At 38.3% G+C, this 23,364-nt stretch overlaps 1 pseudogene; it reads left to right on the top strand.

Annotated features, from left to right (window-relative positions):
• The first annotated feature begins 5,653 nt into the window (after nucleotides 1-5,653).
• LOC136306647 (transducin-like enhancer protein 7) lies at nucleotides 5,654-10,081 on the top strand (annotated as a pseudogene).
• Nucleotides 10,082-23,364: the final 13,283 nt, after the last annotated feature.

Raw genomic sequence — 23,364 nt, 5'->3', positions numbered from 1 at the left:
GGAGAAATGATTTCTGCTGATGTCACAGAGCACCCAGGCTATCAGCAGCATGAGAATGGAGACCCTGCCTGCTTCACTCACTGCTGTTCCCTAGTGTCTGGAACCAGCCTGGCATGCTGGGAGCTGGCCTTTTCGCTTTGGAACCATATTTGTTACTATGGAGTGTTCCCATAACGAAGTCCACATGCTACATCATTACACACTTCTCAAACTAGAGGATGCACAGCCCCAATTTTGTGCAGAGAGGATGAAAAACGGTATCCAACTCATCTCTCTGGAACATCAAGTTTATTAAAATTTTGAGAGAACAGAATAATTTAATAAGAACCTTCACAAACATGGGCGCAAAGGAGAGCAGGGGAGTGGAGAAGGGCCCCAGGAAAACAGTCGCTTCTTTGAAGTTTAATTCAGATGGGGCAGAGGGGTATACCCACAGTGAGGGAAGACTCTCTTTTTGACCCCCAGGGGGCTTCAGGCTGTCATTCAAGCACCGCAGGTATTTTAGAAAGGATGCTACTGAAGGCCACGGAGATGCCTCCTGATGTGAAATCCCATGCAGAGAACTCCATGGCAGGTGCACTCCTACAGCGTCTGCTGGACCAAGGCCTCGCACCTTGCACACACGGCATGTATCTCTGGCACCATGCTCACCTGCCGCTGTTGGTATCTAGCCTCCGGCTCACCTCCCACACCATGCAGTGGTCCTCCCTGGAGTTCAGCACCTTCAGGTTCAGCATTTAAAATGCAGAGGTTGCTGTTTGACTTCACCAACATCTTACACTGGGTCCCTGCCTTGGCTGTCCACAATTCTAAAAATTAGAGTGGCTTGACTCTTGTCCTTTTGAGATGTGGCTTTTTAGTGAACATATGGCCCACAGCATATGAACCTTAAAAAAAAATGTGAACACCATCCTAGCTACCCCCCTGCCAGCCCGGTCAGTGGCCACCGGGAGAGGCTGGAGTCCCACTATCAGACTGCCCAACTTGAAGGCATTATTCACCACTGGTTCCTTCTTGGACTGCATCACTGAGGCTGGTGCTCTTGCTGCTGTGGGCAGTACAGGAGCACCCAGAGACACACTGGCGGGCTGGGCTGGGGGTGAGCACCAGTCCTGGATTCAGGGTCGGATCGGGGACTAGTGGTCCTGGGATCTGGGCCGGGTGGCAGACTGGTGGACACTCCTGTGGAACTAGAAGACTTTGTATCTCCTTCCTTGATATGTGAACCTCTTGGTGTGAGGAAAGACTACTGTTAGGGTCAGGGGAGGGGCAAGGCTTTACCTGAACAGTGAAGCCTTTCAACTTGCTTTTCCTGGTTTCGAGGAGAAGGTAGTTACCATGATGTCATTGTGTTCTTTCTCTCATAGCCACCTGTGTGTCCTGTTGCTGAAATTCCATGTTCTTCATTTCTTCTGTTACCTGGGGGTCCAGGTGCCCCCAGGGCAGCTTGCAGTACAGCATCAGTTCCTCCTCCTGTCTGATGTTGACCCATGAGTCCTTCAGGATATGTGCCAGGCCTCACCTGGAGTAGTGCTCCTCAGTGCTGTATTCACTCTTAATTATTTAACTTTTGATTCGGAAGGAGTAACTCCTGCTTATAAACATTGGGGAGGCCTTAGTAGCCAACCAACCCCTTTACCATTGGTACGCTGGAAGGACTCAGCCACAGCTCAGTGGCAGGGACTGCACCCCCTTCTAACAAAAGGGAGAGGTTATGCTTGTGTTTTTCAGCCAATTTGGATCCCAGGAAACCCCCAACCTGCTTGTCAGGGTTATTTGGGCACCCACTAAATGGTTCAGTCTTCACCCGTCCAAAGCCACAGCCCTGACCTTCTCCACACAGACTATGCCTGAGGGGAAGAGGTCCTCAGTGCTCCAGAAGAAGACCTCCCGGCAGGCGTGTGAGCCCCATCACCTGGGGGGATGTTGAGGCTTTCACAGGACAGGCCCAGAGAGTTGCCTATGACGGGCCCCCAGACCCTGGTGCTCTGTTCTTGCTTATGTGTGCTATAGTAACGGCTGACTCCCAGACAGAGGCGGCAGCAGCCTGTGATCAAGCCCAGCAGCGCGAGCTGGTGTTTTCAGTTCATGTTTGGAGGATGAGGAGAATTCTGCTGGAGTTGTGATTCACAGACTCCAGAAGGTAAACGGTGGCAGCTGTGGTGGGAAGATGAGTGGAAACTAGGCTTGCATCGCAGAATGACTGCTGGAATGACAGGGAGTGCCTGCTAAGCCGCTGGTAGGTTTGCTGACATTTTGGGATACAGGGTTAGATGTCATCATGCTCTCTGGAGCAGAGATGAAAATGCTGACTGTCATTGCTACATGCTCCTTTTTGGGACAGTGTAAGAACTGCCAGGATGGCAGGGATAAGGGGGGTGGCTGATGCCCCATGTGCGTGGACTGATTTCCTGGACTAGGACTGGAGTGGGCACTGGCTCCTTGGTTGGATAGACTTACGGATTTTGGAGAATGTGAAATACCCTGATGGGGGGGGATTTGCTGGAAGCACTCCCCTGCCAGCTTTTCCCATGGCTAGAAAGGAGGCTGAGGACATTTTGCGCTTTTGGCAAAGTGCTCAGAGACTGATGAAGTGTACTTCTGTAATTGTTGAAATTGTATAATTTGTCATGTTGTTGTAATTTTTGTAATGTGCCTTGCAACCATATGCAGTATGCAGCCCAAGGCAAGCCACCCGTTCTGTGTTTGGATGCTGGGACCTTTGTGGGAAGGGGGCGTACGTCCATTTTTTACAATCAAAATGGAACTGTGTTTAATGGCACCTAGAAGGTCTCTGTAACACAATGGGAGGGAAATGATATCCCGACCCCTAGGAGGAATCTCCTGTTTAAGACTCTCGTTCTATTTCCTAACTAGTCAAACATTACAGAAGCTTGCCTCATTGTAATTGTAATTGTTTAAGCCAGCTAATCTATTAGCATATAGTATAATAGGTATTATAGTTATTTTAGTTCTACTAGAGTTCTGTTGCATAATGAGTAGCATTCAGAAGCTACAACAGCAAGCTGTCATTCATCAGGTCCAATTGGCCTTAATTAAAATAGAAGAGGGAGATGTGGGTGGAGCACAGAGCGCATTCCTAGCAGCTGTGGCTGATGCAATGCTGTGAGAATACTCCAGCTCCCAGAAGCCTCCTGGGCATACCCAGGAAGAGAGCTCGCCCACTATAAGGAAGTGACTTAGTGCCAACCATGCAGCTCCCTGATCTTTTCAGTCATTGGCTATGAAGGACACACTGTAACATCCTATTGGCTAAACCTGTGTATATAAGCTAGCTTACTTCCTGAATAAAGTGGATCTGCATCACCAAACCTGGGCCCAGGAGTTGGATCTTTGCGTCTCCGTCGTCCTCACCCCGGCAGGACTTGTCCACACTCCAGGATGGTCTTAGGCTGGGATTGAGGGTCATTAATTTTTTTAGAAGTTCCTCAAATTCTGGCGATAGAAATTCTGGTAAAAGAAAACACCCACTAAAAATTTGATTCTTCACTTCCCCGAAGTTCTACCCACAAACGGCAAGATCGCCATCACCATATTATATAGAATTACCTTCAGGCTCCACACATCTACCTCTGGGCCCTTGTACTCTTGGAACTGCAAGAACTCTGGAGCCATATACAAGATGGTCCCTCAAAAGGTACTCAGGTTTTTATCTGTAACTTCTATACTGAAGCCAAAGTTGGCTATCTTGACATTGCCCTCCCCATCTCTCAGTATGTTCTCTGGCTGCAGTCTCGGTGCACTATGCCCTCCCTGTGGCAGTCCTGTACTGCTGATAGTTGCCAGAACATGGCTCAGGCTTTCTTCTTGGCCCTGCAGCCATAGTTGTGCAGATGGTTAAATAAGTACCCACCACTCAAATACTCCATGATGATAAACAACTTGTCCTGGGTGGCAATTACCTCAATCAATTTTGTGATGTTGGTGTGATTTAAGCTTCTTTTTTTTATTCCTTTAAGAGAAGGAAGAGAGAGGCAGTCTCCTGCATTCACCCCAACTGGAATCCACCCCACAGGATCCACCCAAAAAAGCCCATTAGGGGGCAATGCTTTGCCCATCTGGACATTGCTCTGTTGCTCAGCAACAGAGCTCTTCTTAGCACCTGAGGCAGAGGCCACAGAGCTATCCTCAGTGCCCAGGGCCAACTTGTATCATTCAAGTCATGGCTACAGAGGGAAGAGATAGAAAGAGAGAAGGAAGAGGGGTGGGGTGGAAAGGCAAATGGCTGCTTCTCCTGTGTGCTCTGACCAGGAATCAAACTCAGGACATCAACTTGCTGAGTTGATGCTTTACCAATGAGCCACCAGCCAGAACCTGGATGATATAAGCCCATTAAGGCAATAAACTTACTTAAAAACCTCAGGGCAGACCCACTGACTTATGACTTTCAGATTCATGTTTCTGTCCAGCAAAACGTGCTGGGCCAGCCTCACCTAGGTAAAGCCTATCTTGCTGAGGGTGCGCAAGAAGATGTAGTTGCCAGTATGGCACTCATTTTTGGCAGAGTTGGCTACAAAGTCATTAAACATGGTGACTTCAAAATGAAAATAAGCCAACTGGTCTAACACATTAAAAACCAAGGCAATTAGTCCAAGCACAAATCCAAAAGTAGAAAATCAAGCCAATGAATCAAAGTCCACCCACATAGCTTCCTGGGGTATAATGGAAAAAATCCACAGCCCAGCTAGGGCCTTATATACTGTTGGTCTGTAACTTTATCACAGTGGTGCCTTAAGAGGTCAGGGCCAATCATGGACAATTGTGGCTGAGAATAAACCACAGTGGTTTTCTCACTTTTGGGTCCCATGTCCCTTTTGGTTCTATTGTATATATGTACCAATCTTCTTTATCTAATCATCTATCAAAAGACATTAAGTTGTTTCCATGTCTTAGTCTCTGCTGACAATGCTGCAATGAACATAAAAGTGCATATACTTTTGTGAATTATTTTTTTTCAAATTTTTCAGGTAACTGTCCATAAGAGGGGTTTCAGGTTCACATGGGGATTCCATTCTTAATTTGTTGAGGACCTTCCATACTGTTTACCATATCTAATTCTTTTATATAAGCAGATTCCATGTTAATTTTTGTTCTGATGATGAGATCTGAACAAAGTAAACAGTAAAAAAAAATCAAGTGTATTCTTTTCATTTTCTAAAATTTTGGTACCTAATTAGTCTGAGCTCATTTGCAATATTTGTTGTATAAAGTGATTTTAAAACAGTGACTCAGTGATCCAAGAATTTGTTACAATGCCTGGATCAATACATATAATTAAAGGCCTAAATATTACTATTGGTTAAATTTGCAAAAAGGAAGCACTTATTGTGGAAATATTAAAAACAAAACTGTTTAGTGAATAAAATTTCTCACTTTAATTATTTTGACTCAGCAATTAAGGAAAAGAGAATGCTTGATAAATTCATTCTAATTTAAAGTCTTCAAAGTAATTCTTTCTATATTCTTGCTGAATTGACCACAGCAATTTAGTTTATATTTTACAAAAAACACTTCCTTAAGCAAGCAAATAATTGACAGGCACAATGAAAGGCTCATTTCTAAGAGATGATTTATCAATGAAAGAAACATAATCCCGATTCCTGCATTAACAGTCTTTTGAGGATGTAAATCTATGAAGTACAAGATTCTTCTCCTCTTATCAGCAGTTGGGGAAAAACAAGATGAAGATATCGAGTACTGGTCAACAGCATGTATTTGCTATGATAAATATTCTACAGCTAAGGAAATCACTTTTAGACATAATTTACATAATTAGGAAATTTATAAATTTCCTAATAAGAAAAGCACATTGGGCCCTGACTGGTTGGCTCAGTGATAGAGCATTGGTCCGGCATGTGGATGTCCTGGGTTCAATTCCCAGTCAGGGTACACAGGAGAAGTGACCATCTGCTTCTTCCTCCTTCCCCCTTTGTCTTCTCTCTTTCTTTCTCTCTCTATTCCCCTCTAGCAGCCATGGCTCAATTGGTTGGAGCAAGTTAGCCTTGGGTGCTGAGGATGGCTCTGTGGCCTCTGCCTCAGATACTAAAAAAAAAAAAAAAATGGTTAGTTGCTGAGCAGCGGAACAATGGCTCCAGATAGGGCAGAGCATCACCTCCTAGTGGGCTAGCCAGGTAGATCCCAGTCAGGATGCATATGGAAGTCTGTTTCTCTGCCTCCTCTCCTCTCACTAAAAATTTAAAAAAGAAAAAAAAATTAAAAGCACTTTGGGAGAGATTCCCCATGACCAAATCATGGTACAGGAAGCTTTGCAAAACAGCACTTATGATAGAAGCATACATGTTAACTAAGAAGAGTGGAAAGTAAGAGCTTCCTTCCCTTGAGACCTGAAAGGGATAGATGCTATTACTACTACTGCTATTACTACTACTTCTTATTCTCTTAAAATAACAACTGGTCCATTCAAGTTTTAATGCATGGTTTGAGAACTGAAGTACATTTTTGTTCTTCTCTTCATTTTTCTAGCTAGCTCAGAGAATGCCACATTTCTTCATCTCAATTTTTTCATCTCAAAACTTGAGCAGCTCAATCTGTGAAAATTTTGATCATTTAGCATTCATTGTATTTCTTGAATGAGTCTGAGAGAATTGAACAGAGTAAACTTTTTATTATAACTGATTTATCTATTTGTAAAAGATTATGGTGCAAAAATTTTGGAACAAACAGTAATTCAGTATGAGAACATTTGGATTACATATTGGCAGACAGTTGTTTGATTTTTACAAAAGATCATTAATACCGCCAGAAATCTCAAACTGTAAGGGTGAGCCAAGGACAAAAATAAGATCTGGGGGCTGGTGATCATAAAATTAAGGTGCTAGTTTTTCCAAAATAAATTACAGCACCTGTGTGTGTCAGTGGCCGAGAAATCAATACCTATTAGCATTCTCATTGGGGAAAAGGCTCTGCTGCTACTCATCTGTAAACACAAATAGTACTATCATCAGTCATGGAACTGCATCTAATATATGCATGCTGGAGTTTCAGCTCAGTATCTGCATTTCTGAATTAGTCCCAGCATGACAGAAAGCAACCCAGCCATTTGGGGGTAAAAAGCAAATACACGTAGGTAGCATAAACATTATCAGAGGAGAAAACTATGTATCTTTTCTCTCTAATGAAGGGGAAAAACAACATTCAACATTTTAACTACACTGTGTACTTGTTTGTTGTAGTTATTTTTTTCCTTTAAGACCCTTTGGATGGTGTGGATGAGCACCAGTACCGGCGAATGCAGAGACGTTCTTATCCTCACAGCTGTCAGTAAAGCCTACGCTAATGTGTCCTGAAAGAGTGATTAATAGGTTTTGACAATATCATTGCATTGCATATTTAATCAGATTATACATCTGTTAGAGATGGTCTGCTTCTAACATCTGCAGTCAAAATCCACAATCGGTATTCAGATCATCAGTTTAACAGAAGCATGAAACTATAGTCTATGTCAGTGTTACTGGTTGACAAGTTAAAAGTGCATGCCAGGAACAGATGAATTGCGACATTTTCTTGATTCATTTCATGATTTTTCCCCCCAGATTTCCTAGAACTTTATCTTTATCTAAGTTAATATTCATTAACAAGAAAGGAGATAAATACAGGGTTGGGTAAAAGTAGGTTTGCAGTTGTTCATATGGAATATAATATTACAAAAATTAATAAATAATAACACAAGAATAAATTTTGCTTTACGTACTCACAAATGTAAACCCAATTTTGCCTCACCAATATATACAATTATATTGTAGATATAATTGTAAGTTACACTGTCAAGTAAGTGGCTTGATGTCATCCTAATGTTTGTTGGTTGTCCTTGGTTATAATTTGAAAAACATTTTAAATGATAACACTAGTCTAAGAAGATAGATATTATAAGACAGACTTTGAGAATAAAAAACTCTCAAACCAAAATGATCACTCTCTACAACCAATCTTTCTTGATCTCTCTGTAGGATTTAGTAATATTTCTTGCTTCATTGTTGAAACTGTTCATTTTTTTCTCTCTCTCTCAGTCTACACATCCTCTATTTTCCCTCAAATTCTTTGGGCATTTCTTTTTGATTTGCTCTGTGTCATCCTCTTTCTCTGACATCCTTAAATATGGTGTTCCAAGTACTTTCATTGATCATCTTTTCTATTATAAATAAACCTGCGATAAACATCTGTGTACGGTTTCAGGGGAACATATCTTTATTTTGTTAAGTGGATAGGATTGGAATTGTTGGTTTATGATACTTGTATATATTTTTGAGTGATTGGAAACTCAAATTGTTGTCAAAAGTTGTTATACAATTTTACTTTACCACCAGCAATGCAGTAAACATCCTGTGATTCCACAATCTCACTGAAGTTAGTACTTTCAATTCTTAAAACTTTAATTTCAATCTTCCTGGTTTGTGTGTAGTAGTAACTGGTAGCTCTTTTTTTTTTTTTTCTAAAATAAATATTTGAAGCTCTAATACTTCATTTAAACACTGCCTTAACAGCCACAGTAATTTTTTGGTTGTGGTGTTTTACTTCTCACTTGATAAAAAATATTTTCTAACATCTCTCCTGAATTTTTAAACCATATACTATTCAAAATATTTTCATGGCCACTAAAATCCCAGCACCTTCTGCCCAAGGCCAGCCTCCAGGAAGCCCTCCGTGGCCACATGGCCGCACAGCGCCTCTAGTGGCCAGTTTTCTTTCTCCCACCACCCGCATCAGACGAATTAGGAACCCACCACTTTGATATGGCTGTTTCTCAAGCCTTAGAACCAGGTGCCTGAGGCACACCATCGATCTAAGAACATGAGTAAAAAGAAAGAAGAGACATGATTCAGTATCCTCAGAATTTATGATGAACCAAAGTAGAGGAGGTATGAACCAGAAAGCTCTGGCGCTTTCAGAATGCAAATTAAGCACAGTCCCAACTGGATAGGGTGCATGGTACACCCCTGAGGCGCCCAGAGTCTCCAGTGCAGCATGGCCCAGTTTATCAGGAGAGGAGCTCTCTGACCCCACAGCAGTGGGTCCCCCAGGCTCTAGAAAGATCTGGCCAGCTGGCTTTCTTGGGGGGAGGGGGTGAACAGTGTTTGGTTCCAGCAACCCACCAGGATCCAAGTTTGTTCAGCCTTGTCCTTCGCCTCCTCCCAGGGAAGAAGTCTAGTCATTCCTCAGAGCAATTCCTCCCATTGCAGGTGAAATGGTTGTCAGGCAAAGGACCCCACGTATTTCCTGTAAGGTTGGCAAACTCTAACATGGCAAGAAAGGCTATGTCTTACTTCTCAGAGGCTCGACTCACCACATGTACATGTGTGGTCATGACCCCAGCAGGGTATGGGAGGAGAGAGTTCTGCATACCTGAAACAAGGCCCCTAGGCTCAGCTAAATGTCCAGGACCACCAGAAGCTGTTCCCCGATGAACAGAGCCTGATGATTGTGGATAATCCCAGACCTTGACTCTTTGGGATCTGGCACCTTCCTAACCCTGCCACCCCAACCCCTAAACCCCTACATCTGCAGCAGGGCACAGCTGGCCTCCGCAGTCCTACCTACTACTCTCTGGCCATTTTTTTCAAACAGAACTGCTTGTATTGTTTCAAAGGATTCTTGGAAATCTGGGATTTGCAAACCCAAATTTGATCAGGAAGCATGAAGTTCCTGAATTTGGGTTCTAATGTGTGGATATCATGGGTAATAAGTTCTGGACTGGAGGTGAAGACACCAGCCTGTATTTCTGGGGCTACCAGAAGCTGCAGCAACACAGTTTACACCATGAGCTCCTCAACCTCCCCCATGATGCCAGTGAGGAATGGATGTCAGCGGACCTGAGAACAAGTGATATAATAATTCTGCACATGCACCGGCAGAGGTTTAAGGCCATTGTACATAAATACTCCACCACCACAACCTCAGGTTTGCCTCCTGTGGGAGCTATTTTGTGATCACATTGAACTAGTCTATGCACTGCTTACCTGCACCTTCTCTAGAAAGGTTGTTTCAAGAAGAGGGGTCTACAGAAATCCTGTGTGGTGATGTGTCTTCCCACAGCCAGTACTAGTCATTCACTCCAAGAACTGTGCCACTAGCTATTGTATTGAAGGTTGTGATGCATTGTCCTGCTGCTGAAGACCCAAAGGCCGGCGTGCTGGGAGAGTGACCTTGGTACTGAAAGACTTCCACGGCTTCCTACACCTGCACCATATACTCAATGGCAGGTCATCTATCTTTTCCCCTCCACCCCTAAACGCACCCCCAGGTTTTTAGTGTACAGTTTAGGGATTTTTTATTCTGTTATCTTTCACTATTGATTTCTGGTTGGGGAAATAGCCTTTACAATTAATAAAATAGAAAAGCAAAACTAATATTTTTCATGAATTTCTGGGCTGTATACTTTTATTTCCCTTATTAAAACACAGTATTCTGTGCTATTTCAGTCATTTAAAATATACTATGCCCTGGCCGGTTGGCTCAGAGGTAGAGCATCGGCCTGGCGTGCAGAAGTCCCGGGTTCGATTCCCGGCCAGTACACACAGGAGAAGCGCCCATCTGCTTCTCCACCCCTCCCCCTCTCCTTCCTCTCTGTCTCTCTCTACCCCTCCCGCAGCGAGGCTCCATTGGAGCAAAGATGGCCTCTGCCCCAGGCGCTAGAGTGGCTCTGGTCGCAACAGAACCACGCCCCGGAGGGGCAGAGCATCGCCCCCTGGTGGGCAGAGCATCACCCCTGTTGGGCGTGTTGGGTGGATCCCGGTCGGGCACATGCGGGAGTCTGTCTGACTGTCTCTCCCCATTTCCAGATTCAGAAAAAATACAAAAAAAAAGAAAAAAATATACTGAGACAATAGGTGCAAAAAATCACCTATTTTGTTGAATGCTAAATTTGAACTTGGAAAAAAAATGTAATATATGAGTGCTATGTCCCATGAATGTTTTAAATGTCCAATTTACATCTTCTATATTTTATTCATTTTTTAATCTCCTTTTCTATGGTTGACAGAAAGAAGTATTAAAATTGGCAACATACTTTTAACTTTCTCTATTTCTCTTCTCGGTTATCTCAGCTGGGGCTTTGTTCTTAGGTAGATGCATAGAATGAGGACTGCTTTTCTTATTGATAAACTGTCTACTCTATCAATATAAATTGTTCCTCATCATTCCTGAAAATATTTCTTACTCTGAAATTTAAATATTTTGGCACTAATATAGTCATTTCAACCATTTTTAGCAGTGTTTGTAGAGTATATCTTCTACCTCCCTTTCTCTTGTTATATAAAGTAGCTTTTCTATAAACAACATTCATTTTTTAAAATTAAATTTTATTTACTCATTTTTATTGGAGAGAGAGAGAGAGAGGAAAGAGATAGAGAGAACTGGGGGAGGGGCAGGAAGCATCAACTCCCATATGTGCCTTGACCAGGCAAGCCCGGGTTTTGAACCGACGACCTCAGCATTCCAGGTCGATGCTTTATCCACTGCGCCACCACAGGTCAGGCAACATTCATTTTCTTTCTTGTTATTAGTCTAGTCTGTTAAGGTTTCTTTTTTAATTGGAGTTTTTAGATAACTTCTGTTTAATATGATTATTTGGGTTCAAATTCACAACACTGCTTTGTTATATCTGTTCTTGATTCTTATTTTCCTATTTGCCTGACTTCTTTTGAGTTGAGTTCTTCTACCATTTCAATTTCTCTATCATTAGCTTACTTAAATATATTCTTTTTGATCTGTTCTTAATGAATACTCCATGGTTAAAAAATGCATCTTTCCAGCCCTGGCTGGTTGGCTCAGCGGTAGAGCGTCGGCCTGGCGTGTGGGGGACCCGGGTTTGATTCCCGGCCAGGGCACATAGGAGAGGCGCCCATTTGCTTCTCCACCCCCCCTCCTTCCTCTCTGTCTCTCTCTTCCCCTCCCGCAGCCAAGGCTCCATTGGAGCAAAGATGGCCTGGGCGCTGGGGATGGCTCCTTGGCCTCTGCCCCAGGTGCTAGAGTGGCTCTGGTCGCGGTGGAGCGATGCCCTGGAGGGGCAGAGCATCGCCCCTGGTGGGCATGCCGGGTGGATCCCAGTCGGGTGCATGCGGGAGTCTGTCTGACTGTCTCTCCCCGTTTCCAGCTTCAGGAAAAAAATAAATAAATTAATTAATTTTAAAAATGCATCTTTCCATTGTCATTGTCTACCTTCAAATAATTTCCAACGTGATTTTTTAAAATTATCAGAGAATATACACTAAACCACAGTCTATTATTCTTCCTCATCCTATTGCCATACCTGTTTTTCTATACATATTATAAATATCACAATACAATTAATTTCTTTTTATTAAATCAAAATGTCTCTTATTTTCTCACATATTCTCTATTCCATTGTTCTCTTATTCACTGTGTAAATCCAATTTTCCACCTGGCAATTTCTTCCTGCATGAAAAACTGCCTTTAATATTATTTGTACTGAGTGTTTGCTGGCAAAATTATCTCATATTTTTACTTGCAATATATACTTATGAATCCTCTTACATTTAAAAATTTTTTTTACCTGACCAGGCGGTGGCGCAATGGATAGAGTGTTCGACTGGGATGTGGAGGACACAGGTTCTAAACCTCAAGGTTGCCAGCTTGAGCGTGGGCTCATCTGGTTTGAGCAAGGCTTGAACAAAAGGTCATTTGGCCTGCTGTAGCCTTCTTGTCAAAGCACATATGAGAAAGCAATCAATGAACAACCACGGTGCCCCAGTGAAGAATTGATGCTTCTCATCTCTCTCCCTGTCTGTTCTTATCTGCCCCTCTCTCTGTATCTCTTTCTCTGTCACAAAAATAATAATCATAATAATTAATTAAAAATTATTTTTCCCAACTTTATATTTTAGTTTGATAGTTTTTATCTTAATGTTTTAAAGCTGGTCTATTCCTTTCTTGCTTTCACTGTATGTGACAAAAAGTACAAAGTTGTTTTCTTTCTGTTTATTTGTTTCTCTGTATATATTATCCTGGTCCAATCCCATCTGACAACTTAAATACTTTCTCTTTATCAGTGGTTTTCAGCAATATTTTACAAACTTATATGATATTGTTTTTTTGTGTTTATCTACTTGAGAATGGTTAAGATTCTTAGATCACTAAATTTAAACAATTCATAAAATATATTTTAAACATTCATTCAATTTTTAAAATGATATCTCCCTGCCCTTTACCCATTCTTTCTTTGACACTAATTCCTTATATGGTAGAATTTATATCTCAAGGCCATTTATGCTCTCTTCATTGGTTTCATTCTCTTTTTTTCTGTAACTTCCATCTTAAAGTTTTTATTACTATTTTTCAAGTTTAGTGGTTCTTTCTCTTTCTGTGTCTAGTCAACTATTATCCCATCAAGTGAAAATTTCAAATTCAACATTGCATGTTTAAATTAAGACTTGATTGTAGAGGAGTTTTTTGATTCACGGCAAAATGAGGGGAAGGTACAGAAATTTTTCTGTATACTCCCTATTCCCAAACATGTATATCCTCCACCATTATTAATATTCCCCACCAGATTAGGACATTTGTTATACATCATAATAACTCAAAGTCCATAGTTTTTATTAAAGTTCATTCTTCGTGCTGTACATTCTATGAGTATGGATAAATGTGTAATGACATACATCTGTCATTATGGTATTACATAGTGTATTTCCACTGCCCCAAAATTCTCTGTGCTCCATCTATTTATTTCTCTCCAGTTCCTCCAACCCCTGCCAACAACTAGTCTTTTTAATTTATTTATTGTTTCACTTTTTCCAGAATGTCACATAACTAGAATCATACAGTATGTAGCCTTTTCAGATTGGGTTTTTTCTCTCAGCATTAAGTATCAGATTTCCTCCATGACATCTTATAGCTTGATAGATCACTTCCTTTTAGCACTGAATAATATTCCATTGCCTGCATGTACCACAGTTTATTTATCTATTCACCTACTGACTGACATCTTCATTGCTTCCAAGTTTGGGCAATTAAGAATAAAGCTGCCATAAACATCTGTATAGAGGCTTTATGTGGATATAAACTTTTAACTCTTTTGGGTAAGTGCCAAGAGAGAGTTGTTGTTTTTTTATATTCTAAAAATATTTTTAGTTTTGTAAGAAACCAAAAAATTGTCTTCCAAGGTGGCTGTACATGATTGGATGCTAGATATTGTAAATTTATTTTATTAAGAAATGCATGTTGTGTTTACTACAAAGGATGTTGGGTTTTGCTTTGCCTCCTAGCTAAATTACATGTAGTTCAGCTAGATTAATTTGAGATATTCTTTACACTATATTTCTCTGGGCTTCTGATGAAGCCCACTTTCCTTCTTGTGGGCCTGCACATACATTTGTTGATCTCTTTAAGAACTCTTTGCTATTTCTCTGTGTTAGCACACATTTTTTTTTTCTTCTTCTTTTTTTTTTTTTTTTTTGGTTTCATTTGATGTTATTTGATGGAAGGAGATTTTTAGTTTTAATTCTTAGTTTTAATAATTTATCAGGAGTTTTATTCATGATTTGTGCCTTTGCTCTTGTATGAAGAAATTATTTCTTTCAAAATATAGTCATAGGGCCCTGGCCGGTTGGCTCAGTGGTAGAGCGTCGGCCTGGCGTGCAAGGGGTCCCGGGTTCGATTCCCAGCCAGGGCACACAGGAGAAGCGCCCATCTGCTTCTCCACCCCTCCCCCTCTCCTTCCTCTCTGTCTCTCTCTTCTCTTCCCGCAGCGAGGCTCCATTGGAGCAAAGATGGCCCAGGCGCTGGGGATGGCTCCTTGGCCTCTACCCCAGGTGCTAGAGTGGCTCTGGTCACAACAGAGCGATGCCCCGGAGGGGCAGAGCATCGCCCCCTGGTGGGCAGAGCCTCGCCCCTGGTGGGCGTGCTGGGTGGATCCCGGTTGGGCACATGCGGGAGTCTGTCTGACTGTCTCTCCCAGTTTCCAGCTTCGGAAAAATACAAAAAATAATAATAATATATATATAGTCATGGTATCATCCTATCTAATCTACTCAAAGAATTACTGTTTTTAATACTTGCATTTAGATCAGCACTCAACCTGAAATCATTTTTTGTGATGCCTGTGATGAAGTAAGGCCATGGTTATTTCTGTATATTTCTACCTAGCACCATTAATTAAAAAGACCATTGCTCTGGACTGCCACATTTACTATGAAGCAAGTGTCTGTACATATTCAGACCTGTTTTTTGGTTCTCTATTTTCTTTCACTGATTAATTTGTCTACTCTTATATCAAAGTAATACACTCATTAATATAGTTTTGTAATTAGTAATGTAAGACTTCCCACCTTGTCTTATTTTTCAACATCATTTATCAAACTGTATTTAATTCTTAATTTTCATATATATAGTTTAAATTAGTTTTTAATTATATATAGAAAATTACAGTATATTGATTGAGATTGTATTACATATAGATTAATTATTTTAAGAAGATACATGTTTTTTAAATTTTTTACTTTTTCATTCCATGTACAAATTGTATTGCCTCAATTGTTTAGATACTCTTTAAATTCATCTAATAGTTATTTGGTAGGTATATTTCCAGATACATTATGGTTATGGATTATTGGAAAAACATATTATGAGCTACATAAAGCCTACAGGAAATGCTTGTCACTAGTATTTTATAGTTAATGTTTGAGAGTCATTGTTTAATAGCTCATTGGTCTTTAAATTGTGCTGCTAGGTGCTTCCTCTGAACGGAGAGAAAAATAATTTGTGAAGATGTCACCGTGAGTCTCCTTCCTTTGCTGCATCTTACAGCCATCTTGAATTTATGAGCAGCCTTTCACACATCAGTTTCCACCTAAGAATCTTTGGCAACAAGTTTAGATTTTAAAACCTCAGTAGCATAAAGTTTATTAGCTTTTCAGTCTAGTAAGTCTGAATTTGAATTTCAATTTTTATTTAGTAGTATTGAGTTGCTGAGCCATTGGGTACATTACTCTTTCAAATTTTAGCTTGCTTGTATTTAAAATGGAGATAACAAAATTACTTGCAAGTTTATTGTTAGTATTAACTATGAAAGAGTATGGCATGTGGTAGACACTCAGTGTGAATGGTAGCTGCTATATTTTTATGGCGAGATATGAGAAGTAGGAAGTCTGAAAATTACCTATTGTGATATTCATTCTCTAGCTCCAAAACTGAAACTCATTCATCCAACAAATATTTATGGTACTTACTAAATGCTAATAGGGTTGAAGAGTGACAGGCAGTGAATGTGCCATGATAGAAATCGTGCTCAGAGAAGAACTTCGGGAGAAAGAAATATATTAGCTGTGATTTCAGTGAAGTGATACACTGAGTTATGTAAATGGCTGAAGAAAAATTGAAAAGAGAAGGAAGCATGTGTGAAAATACCTTGGGAAAGGAACGAGCTTGATAGGTTTAATAAACAACAAGAAAGCAGTGAGCCAATTTTGGAGTAAGCTGTGCTGTGTTTATAGTGGTATAAAATGAATGGGGGTAGTAAAAGGTAAAGGAAATCAAATATATGGTGACAGTAGATGATCTGACTTTGGATGGTGGGCATACAATGCAATATACAGATCATGTATCAGAGAAATGTACACTTGAAACCTATATGATCTTATTAACCAATATCACTCCAATCAATTTAATGAAAAATAAAAATTAAAAATAAATACAATAATAAAAGAATTTAGAGAAATAAACTGAGGCCATACAGTAGAAGTGGTATAGGTTGTGTAGCAAAAAATCAATGAAGGGTTTTGAGCAAGGAAGTGAAATAAGTAGATATAGAAGTTGTTTTATGTTTAACTAAAAAAATCTGTCTTTACCTCTCCTTTTAAATGTAATATATAAAACTTATTAAGCCTAAATATGTAATTTAATACTAACAGTCTTATGTCTTTAAAAACAGATTTGAAGCCCTGGCCAGTTGGATCAGTGGTAGAGCATTAGCCCAGCATGTGGAAGTCCCTGTTTGATTCCCAGTCAGGGCACACAGGAGAAGCGCCCATCTGCTTCTCCACCGTTCCCCCCTCTCCTTCCTCTTCCTCTCTCTCTCTCTCTCCCCTCCCAAAGCTAAGGCTCCATTGGAGCAAAGTTGTCCCAGGTGCTGAGGCCGGCTCCATAGCCTCCGCCTCAGGCACTAGAATGGTTCCAGCCGCAATGCAGCAACGCCCCAGGTGGACAGAGCATCGTCCCCTGGTGGGCATGCCGGATGGATCCTGGTCAGGTGCATGCCGGAGTCTGTCTGACTGCCTCCCCATTTCTAACTTTGGAAAACGTACAAAACAAAACAAACAAACAAACAAAAAACAGATTTGAGGCCTGGCCTGATAGCTTAGTTGGTTAGAGCATCAACCTAAAGTAAGGAGGTTGCTGACTTGATCCCCAGTCGGGGAACAAACAGGAAGAGACTGATGTTTCTCTCTTTCTCTCTTTCTTTCTCTCTCTCTCCCTTTCTCTACCTTTTTCTCTAAAATCAATAAAATAAACATAAAATGAATAAATAAATAAAATAAAACTAGATTTGAATATGATGATGTTCAGTGCAGTGGAATGACTCTAAGACTCTAACTTTATTAAAAAAATATAAAATGATTTAGCTTGCTTGTAAGATCAGTTATTCTCTTGCTGGTGTCATAGGCTAGATTTATCTAATTTCTTATATTTCATATGAAAAGGTGAGATTAAAATAGGCTTTCATTATGTTTTATTTCTCCCTTAATTAATATTTTATGATATTGATATATTGGTTTCTAATACATGTAAACTCTTATTCAGATATCAGTACTTTCCATTTATGAAGTTCAATTCATTTTTACTTCAAAACTATGATTTTAATTTAAATTAATTATGTTAATAAATTTACACGAATGATGTTCAAATTGATAAAAATCTTATAATGGACTTAGAACATTGTTAGTTTCTGTTCTAACTAAATTTTGACTATTCTCATAAAAAATTACATAACTTTATTTCAGTCTCTACTCAGTAGACTAGGTTAATGACAATATCTAACTTCAAACATTCTCTATACTAATAACATATTAGATGTTATAATGGTTAAGTATACTTTAAAAACACTAATCCAAAATACTTATTAGATTACAAATATTGAAGATAGAGCCTATTCACAGCATGCTCTAATTTTATAATTAACAATGAATCAAAAGAAGCTATTAAGCTTCTGTGGCATATCTATTCTTAATAAACCTCATGCTGCTTAATGCTCAAAATTCTATTGTCCTCCTAATATGTTTATATATTTTGATAAGATCAAATATAATAATATGTTTGAAGGATAATTATTTTCATAAAAATTTATAAAGAATTATAACAACATTTTCTTTTTCTCCTTTCCCATTATAACTATTTAACTTTCAGAGTTCCCTGCATGTTTCCATAGAAGTGAAATATTCTCTGGCAATCAGAGAACAATGTCACTGTGTGTCTTTCCCCCCAATATTCTGATCTATTCAGCATATGCTCAAAGTTTCCAGGTATTTGTTCATAGGTATATCTGGTCAATATTTAATTTTGGCCAACTTCTCTAGTTTATTGTTATACTGACTTATTTTTTTCTCTAAAGAACATCTATATTTACAGAATAAGCATTTTCAATCATTCAATTAAAGTACTGCTCTATTAAATTTATCCTAATGCTATCAAGTTATTTAAATGCAAATGCTGACATCGTCATAATGCAATAAATTTTTCTTGCTAAGAAAATGATAACTATTAGAATAGAGTATTTGGCTAATACAGGTATTCTTTAAGAGATAAACAAATGATTATGTCCATTTCTTTGTCTGCAAAATTAAGAGAGAGAAGTGATAACTCTAAATGTGTGTCATGCTGTGCTTAATTAGTACTCTCTTATACTCTTGGTGAGTATTAAAACCATTATAAAAGCAGAAAGGCAATAAGAAATTCATAGATACAATAATATAGATAGCATTATCTTTTGACTCAGGAATCTCTTTCAGAAATGTAAGTTAAAAGAATAATTGAAACAAAGTAGAAACCAAAAGAAAAAAAAACAGAAAAAATACTTCTATTCATCAAAAGACATGTGGTATTTCTTTCTCTCGAATAAAAACATTAAAAATGAAAAGTTTATAAAACTGAGATACAGATGAGATACCATTGGCCAGCCATTAAAATTTGTAATTATTTAGACTACATTATATCAATAACTCCTTAAAAATGTGGATTGACGGTAGAGCGTCGGCCTAGCGTGCGGAGGACCCAGGTTCAATTCCCGGCCAGGGCACACAGAAGAAGTGCCCATTTGCTTCTCCACCCCTCTGCCGCGCCTTCCTCTCTGTCTCTCTCTTCCCCTCCCGCAGCCAAGGCTCCATTGGAGCAAAGATGGCCCGGGCGCTGGGGATGGCTCCTTGGCCTCTGCCCCAGGCGCTAGAGTGGCTCTGGTCGCAACATGGCGACGCCCAGGATGGGCAGAGCATCGCCCCCTGGTGGGCAGAGCGTCGCCCCATGGTGGGCGTGCCGGGTGGATCCTGGTTGGGCGCATGCGGGAGTCTGTCGACTGTCTCTCCCTGTTTCCAGCTTCAGAAAAATGCAAAAAAAAAAAAAAAAATGTGGATTGAAACAATAATAAAATAAAACATGCATAATAATGAGCTCAAATACCTTTACATGAGCATCTATATAGGTTCAAATTAGATGGTAATATATAAAAAAGAGATAGATGTTTAACATTGAAAGGATTATAGCTGCTTTAAATTATTTAAAATTCTTTACTAATATTTTGATATTGTATTAATTTTAAGAGGTTAAATAAAAATTCCATGGAAATACAAATAATAAGTTTTACTGTTAATAATGTTTTCTGTGTATTTTAACAAGAGAATTAAAATATATAATTTTGATATGGAAAATTAAATTGCTATCATTATCACAATATAAAACATTACAAATCGTTTAAGCCTAATTAATACAAAATATATCCCCATTTTATACTTTCACAGTTCATAAAAGGTTTTTAGTAAAATTAAAGGAATTGAAAGTATAAAATCCACTTAAAACAATGAATTATTTTATAAATGGAATGATAACAATATAGCTTTATTATATACATATATTTAATTTGTTTTTCATGGGGACATTCAACATTTATTTTAACTAATTCAAGGATGCCATTTTTATTAAATTTTTAAATTTAAAAATGATTATGATATTTGTAGCATTACAGGGAGTTACAATACAGTTCCATTCCGATGACAGTGACATAAAGCAAATTTTGGTGTAAGTTGAAACACACCCTACCCTCAGTCACTTACCTATCCTAGCACAGTTGTAAAATCATAATCTAGAACATAAAAACACAACTAAGCAACAGAAAAAGAATACTGCATATTATTCTGCTGTGTGCAACCAAACTAGTTCACCCATCTAGTCCATAGGTACAACACTAACATCTCAATTTTTTAAAGATTTTATGGGAGTGAACATTGTAAATTTGATAGGTCATATGTCGAGACTGTTGTAACCCAAGCAACACCTATATTCACAATAGATAAGATGGAAACAATATAAATGTCCCCTATTGATGTGTATGTCATATAATAAATATGGCTATAATATTAAGACATTTCTTATCTCTTAATTCATACTTTGTTGGATTCAGAAGGCCACAAAGAATAACAAGGAAAATCTACTTATTAAGAATGCTTATCAGCTTATCTCATATTTAACAAATGTGGCTAATCTTTATATGTAAATAAGATGGACAGTAGATCTATAGTCAGGGTAGAATATTTAAATTCATTGATAGACTGAAGAAACACACTCTAAACTGATCTTCTAAAAAAAAAACAACCCAGGTCCATGTCCTTCTTTGCTCAATCCCTCCACCCTCCTCACTCCCCGGATAACAGTGTGATGATTGCTGAGTGGGGAAGGAGGTTGGGGAGAATATAGAGAGGATAAATGCTGATGGATAAAAACAATTTGGTGGAGGGGCATAAATGCACAATATAGTGTACAGAGATGTGTTGTAGATGTAGGCACCTGAAACCTGTATAATTATGTTAACCAGTATCACTCCAATAAGTTCAATTAAAAATAAAAACAACTTTTAAAAATGCTCAAAGACACAGTGTAGTTCTGAGCTGCCATAATTTTGACTGCCTCTAGGCCTTTCTGGATTCTACTTCTGCCACTACCAGGAAACTGTGCTAAAATGATGGTACAGTTACCCACTACAGGACCATGCCTCTTCTGCTTTAAAACACAACAGTAAAAGCAAAAAAAAGAGTGCTCACACACTTCCTAATGATGCTCTTAAAGCCAGGGAATGAACAATGACCTCAAAACTGGCTGCTGCACAAGACAGGGGAAAAGAGAAAGGGGCAAAAACTGCCATTGATGCAATTGCCAGAAGAAATAGCAAAAGCAGCAGATGTTAGTCAGGCGTCTACTTCACAGTGCTCTCTTTCTGCTATCCAAATATTTTGCAGATGAATTTGATAGGTGAAATTTCAAATGTGTCTATAAACTGAATTATACGCCTTCTAGCATCTGGGCTGGTCTCTGAGTTGCAGAAATACATACTAGTAAGAGGTTGGAGAGGATGCTGAGTCAGCAGACTGACAGTCCCTGTTTAAAAGCATTGCTGAAGCACTTTGCCTGCTCTGAGAGAATTTGTTAAAATATAGTTGAAAATTTTGCAATTGTATCAAGCATAGAAGATGGCTAACTGGTTCTTTCACCTAAGAATTATTTATCATTTTATGAATATCTCAGTGAACTGTGATTAATGATTAATTCGGTCTTCCAGAGATGACAAAAATATTGGCAAATTGTTTTTTGTATGACAATTTGACAAATATACTCAATGAATATGAACCATTGGGAAATTTTCTATTGAAACAATGCTGAACAAGTAGATGTATCCTGGCAGAGACCATAGTTTACTCATTCATTATAAAAATAATATTATTCTCATTATTTCAAAATGCCATAAGTTATATGGGAGAGAGAAAGAGAATTACAGTACTGAAATCATATTTTACATTTCAAGAAGCACATTACTTTGTTTTAACATCTCTAGAATTGGTATGCAATTTAAATATATTTCATGCAAGTAGCATTTACAATATAGATGTCTAAAGTTAGTTATTTAAACTATTATTTTTACAACATTTAAGTTTTGAATTTTTAAATTTAATTGGCATTAAAGACTCTTACACACTATAAATTTGGTAGCATTGGAAACATACTTATATTTTAGTTGTAATTATGGTATTATTATAAATTAAATATCTTAAAAATATATTTTAGAGATGTGCATTGGACTATAAATGTATATTGAATGATAAATGAGTTACATGATTTACTTTAAGTACTCCAATGACAGAAGAAAATGAAACAGGATATAAATGAGTTTATAATTATTGAAGCTAGTAAAAGGTATGTTGAGATTCATTATACTTATCTATTTGCTTTTGTATATATTTGAAATGTTCTTAATTGAAAAACTTTAAAGACCTTCAGAATTTGCAGTCACATATTGACCTTGAAAGCAAAATATATTGTGTTTGTAAAATAAAACAAAAGTAATGGTAAGTCATATAGTAAAAATTAATATCTATATAATTATAAAATAAGTGTCTTAATAAGTAAAGATAAAAACAAAATAAATTTGAAGTTATAAGAAATAATGTCAGATTTTTGACTGGCAGCATTTTATCCTTTCCAAATATTGCTAAAACAATGATGTCTTACATTATGTAAAATAAAGTATATAGATATGATTTCCATTTACATTATTGCTTTTACCAATAAGCACAATACTTCACTAGCTATCTAGAATTAACTTTACCATAATGAATTATTACAATAAAAATGTAATGTTAAGATCTTTTTATGTTATTAAGCATACTTAGTTTATAGACTATATCACCCTCATAATATAATCTGGAATTATTACTCTCATTATTCATATATCAAAGGGATGGACTGCAAGCTCAATGGCTTCTTAAAGGTCACACAATAAATTTGGTATTGATTGGATTAAGACATTTGAATTCAGACTCTTACCCTAGTTCAGCTAAGCTCAAAACATTTTACTTGACTATTTACATCATACTTACTCTATATTTGTATTTTCTTGTAGATTAGTCTAATTCACATTTCTTAACCTTCTTACTACCTCATTAAGTACTGAAGTATCAATTGCTTTAGAAGAAGTATTTGCCTTGTTTGGTTGTTATGAATCAATAAGCAGAGCATGTATCAACTAATAATTTTATTATTATTATACAGCTTTTGAAAAATCCTATTATAGAATGCTGTTATTCTTATGAGAAGCAGAAAAAAACTATTAATACA

Source organism: Saccopteryx bilineata, chromosome 5 (genome assembly GCF_036850765.1).
Source record: "Saccopteryx bilineata isolate mSacBil1 chromosome 5, mSacBil1_pri_phased_curated, whole genome shotgun sequence".
Classification (NCBI taxonomy): Eukaryota; Metazoa; Chordata; class Mammalia; order Chiroptera; family Emballonuridae; genus Saccopteryx; species Saccopteryx bilineata.
The sequence above is the reverse complement of the archived record's forward strand: the minus strand, read 5'-3'. Positions and strand labels throughout refer to the sequence as shown.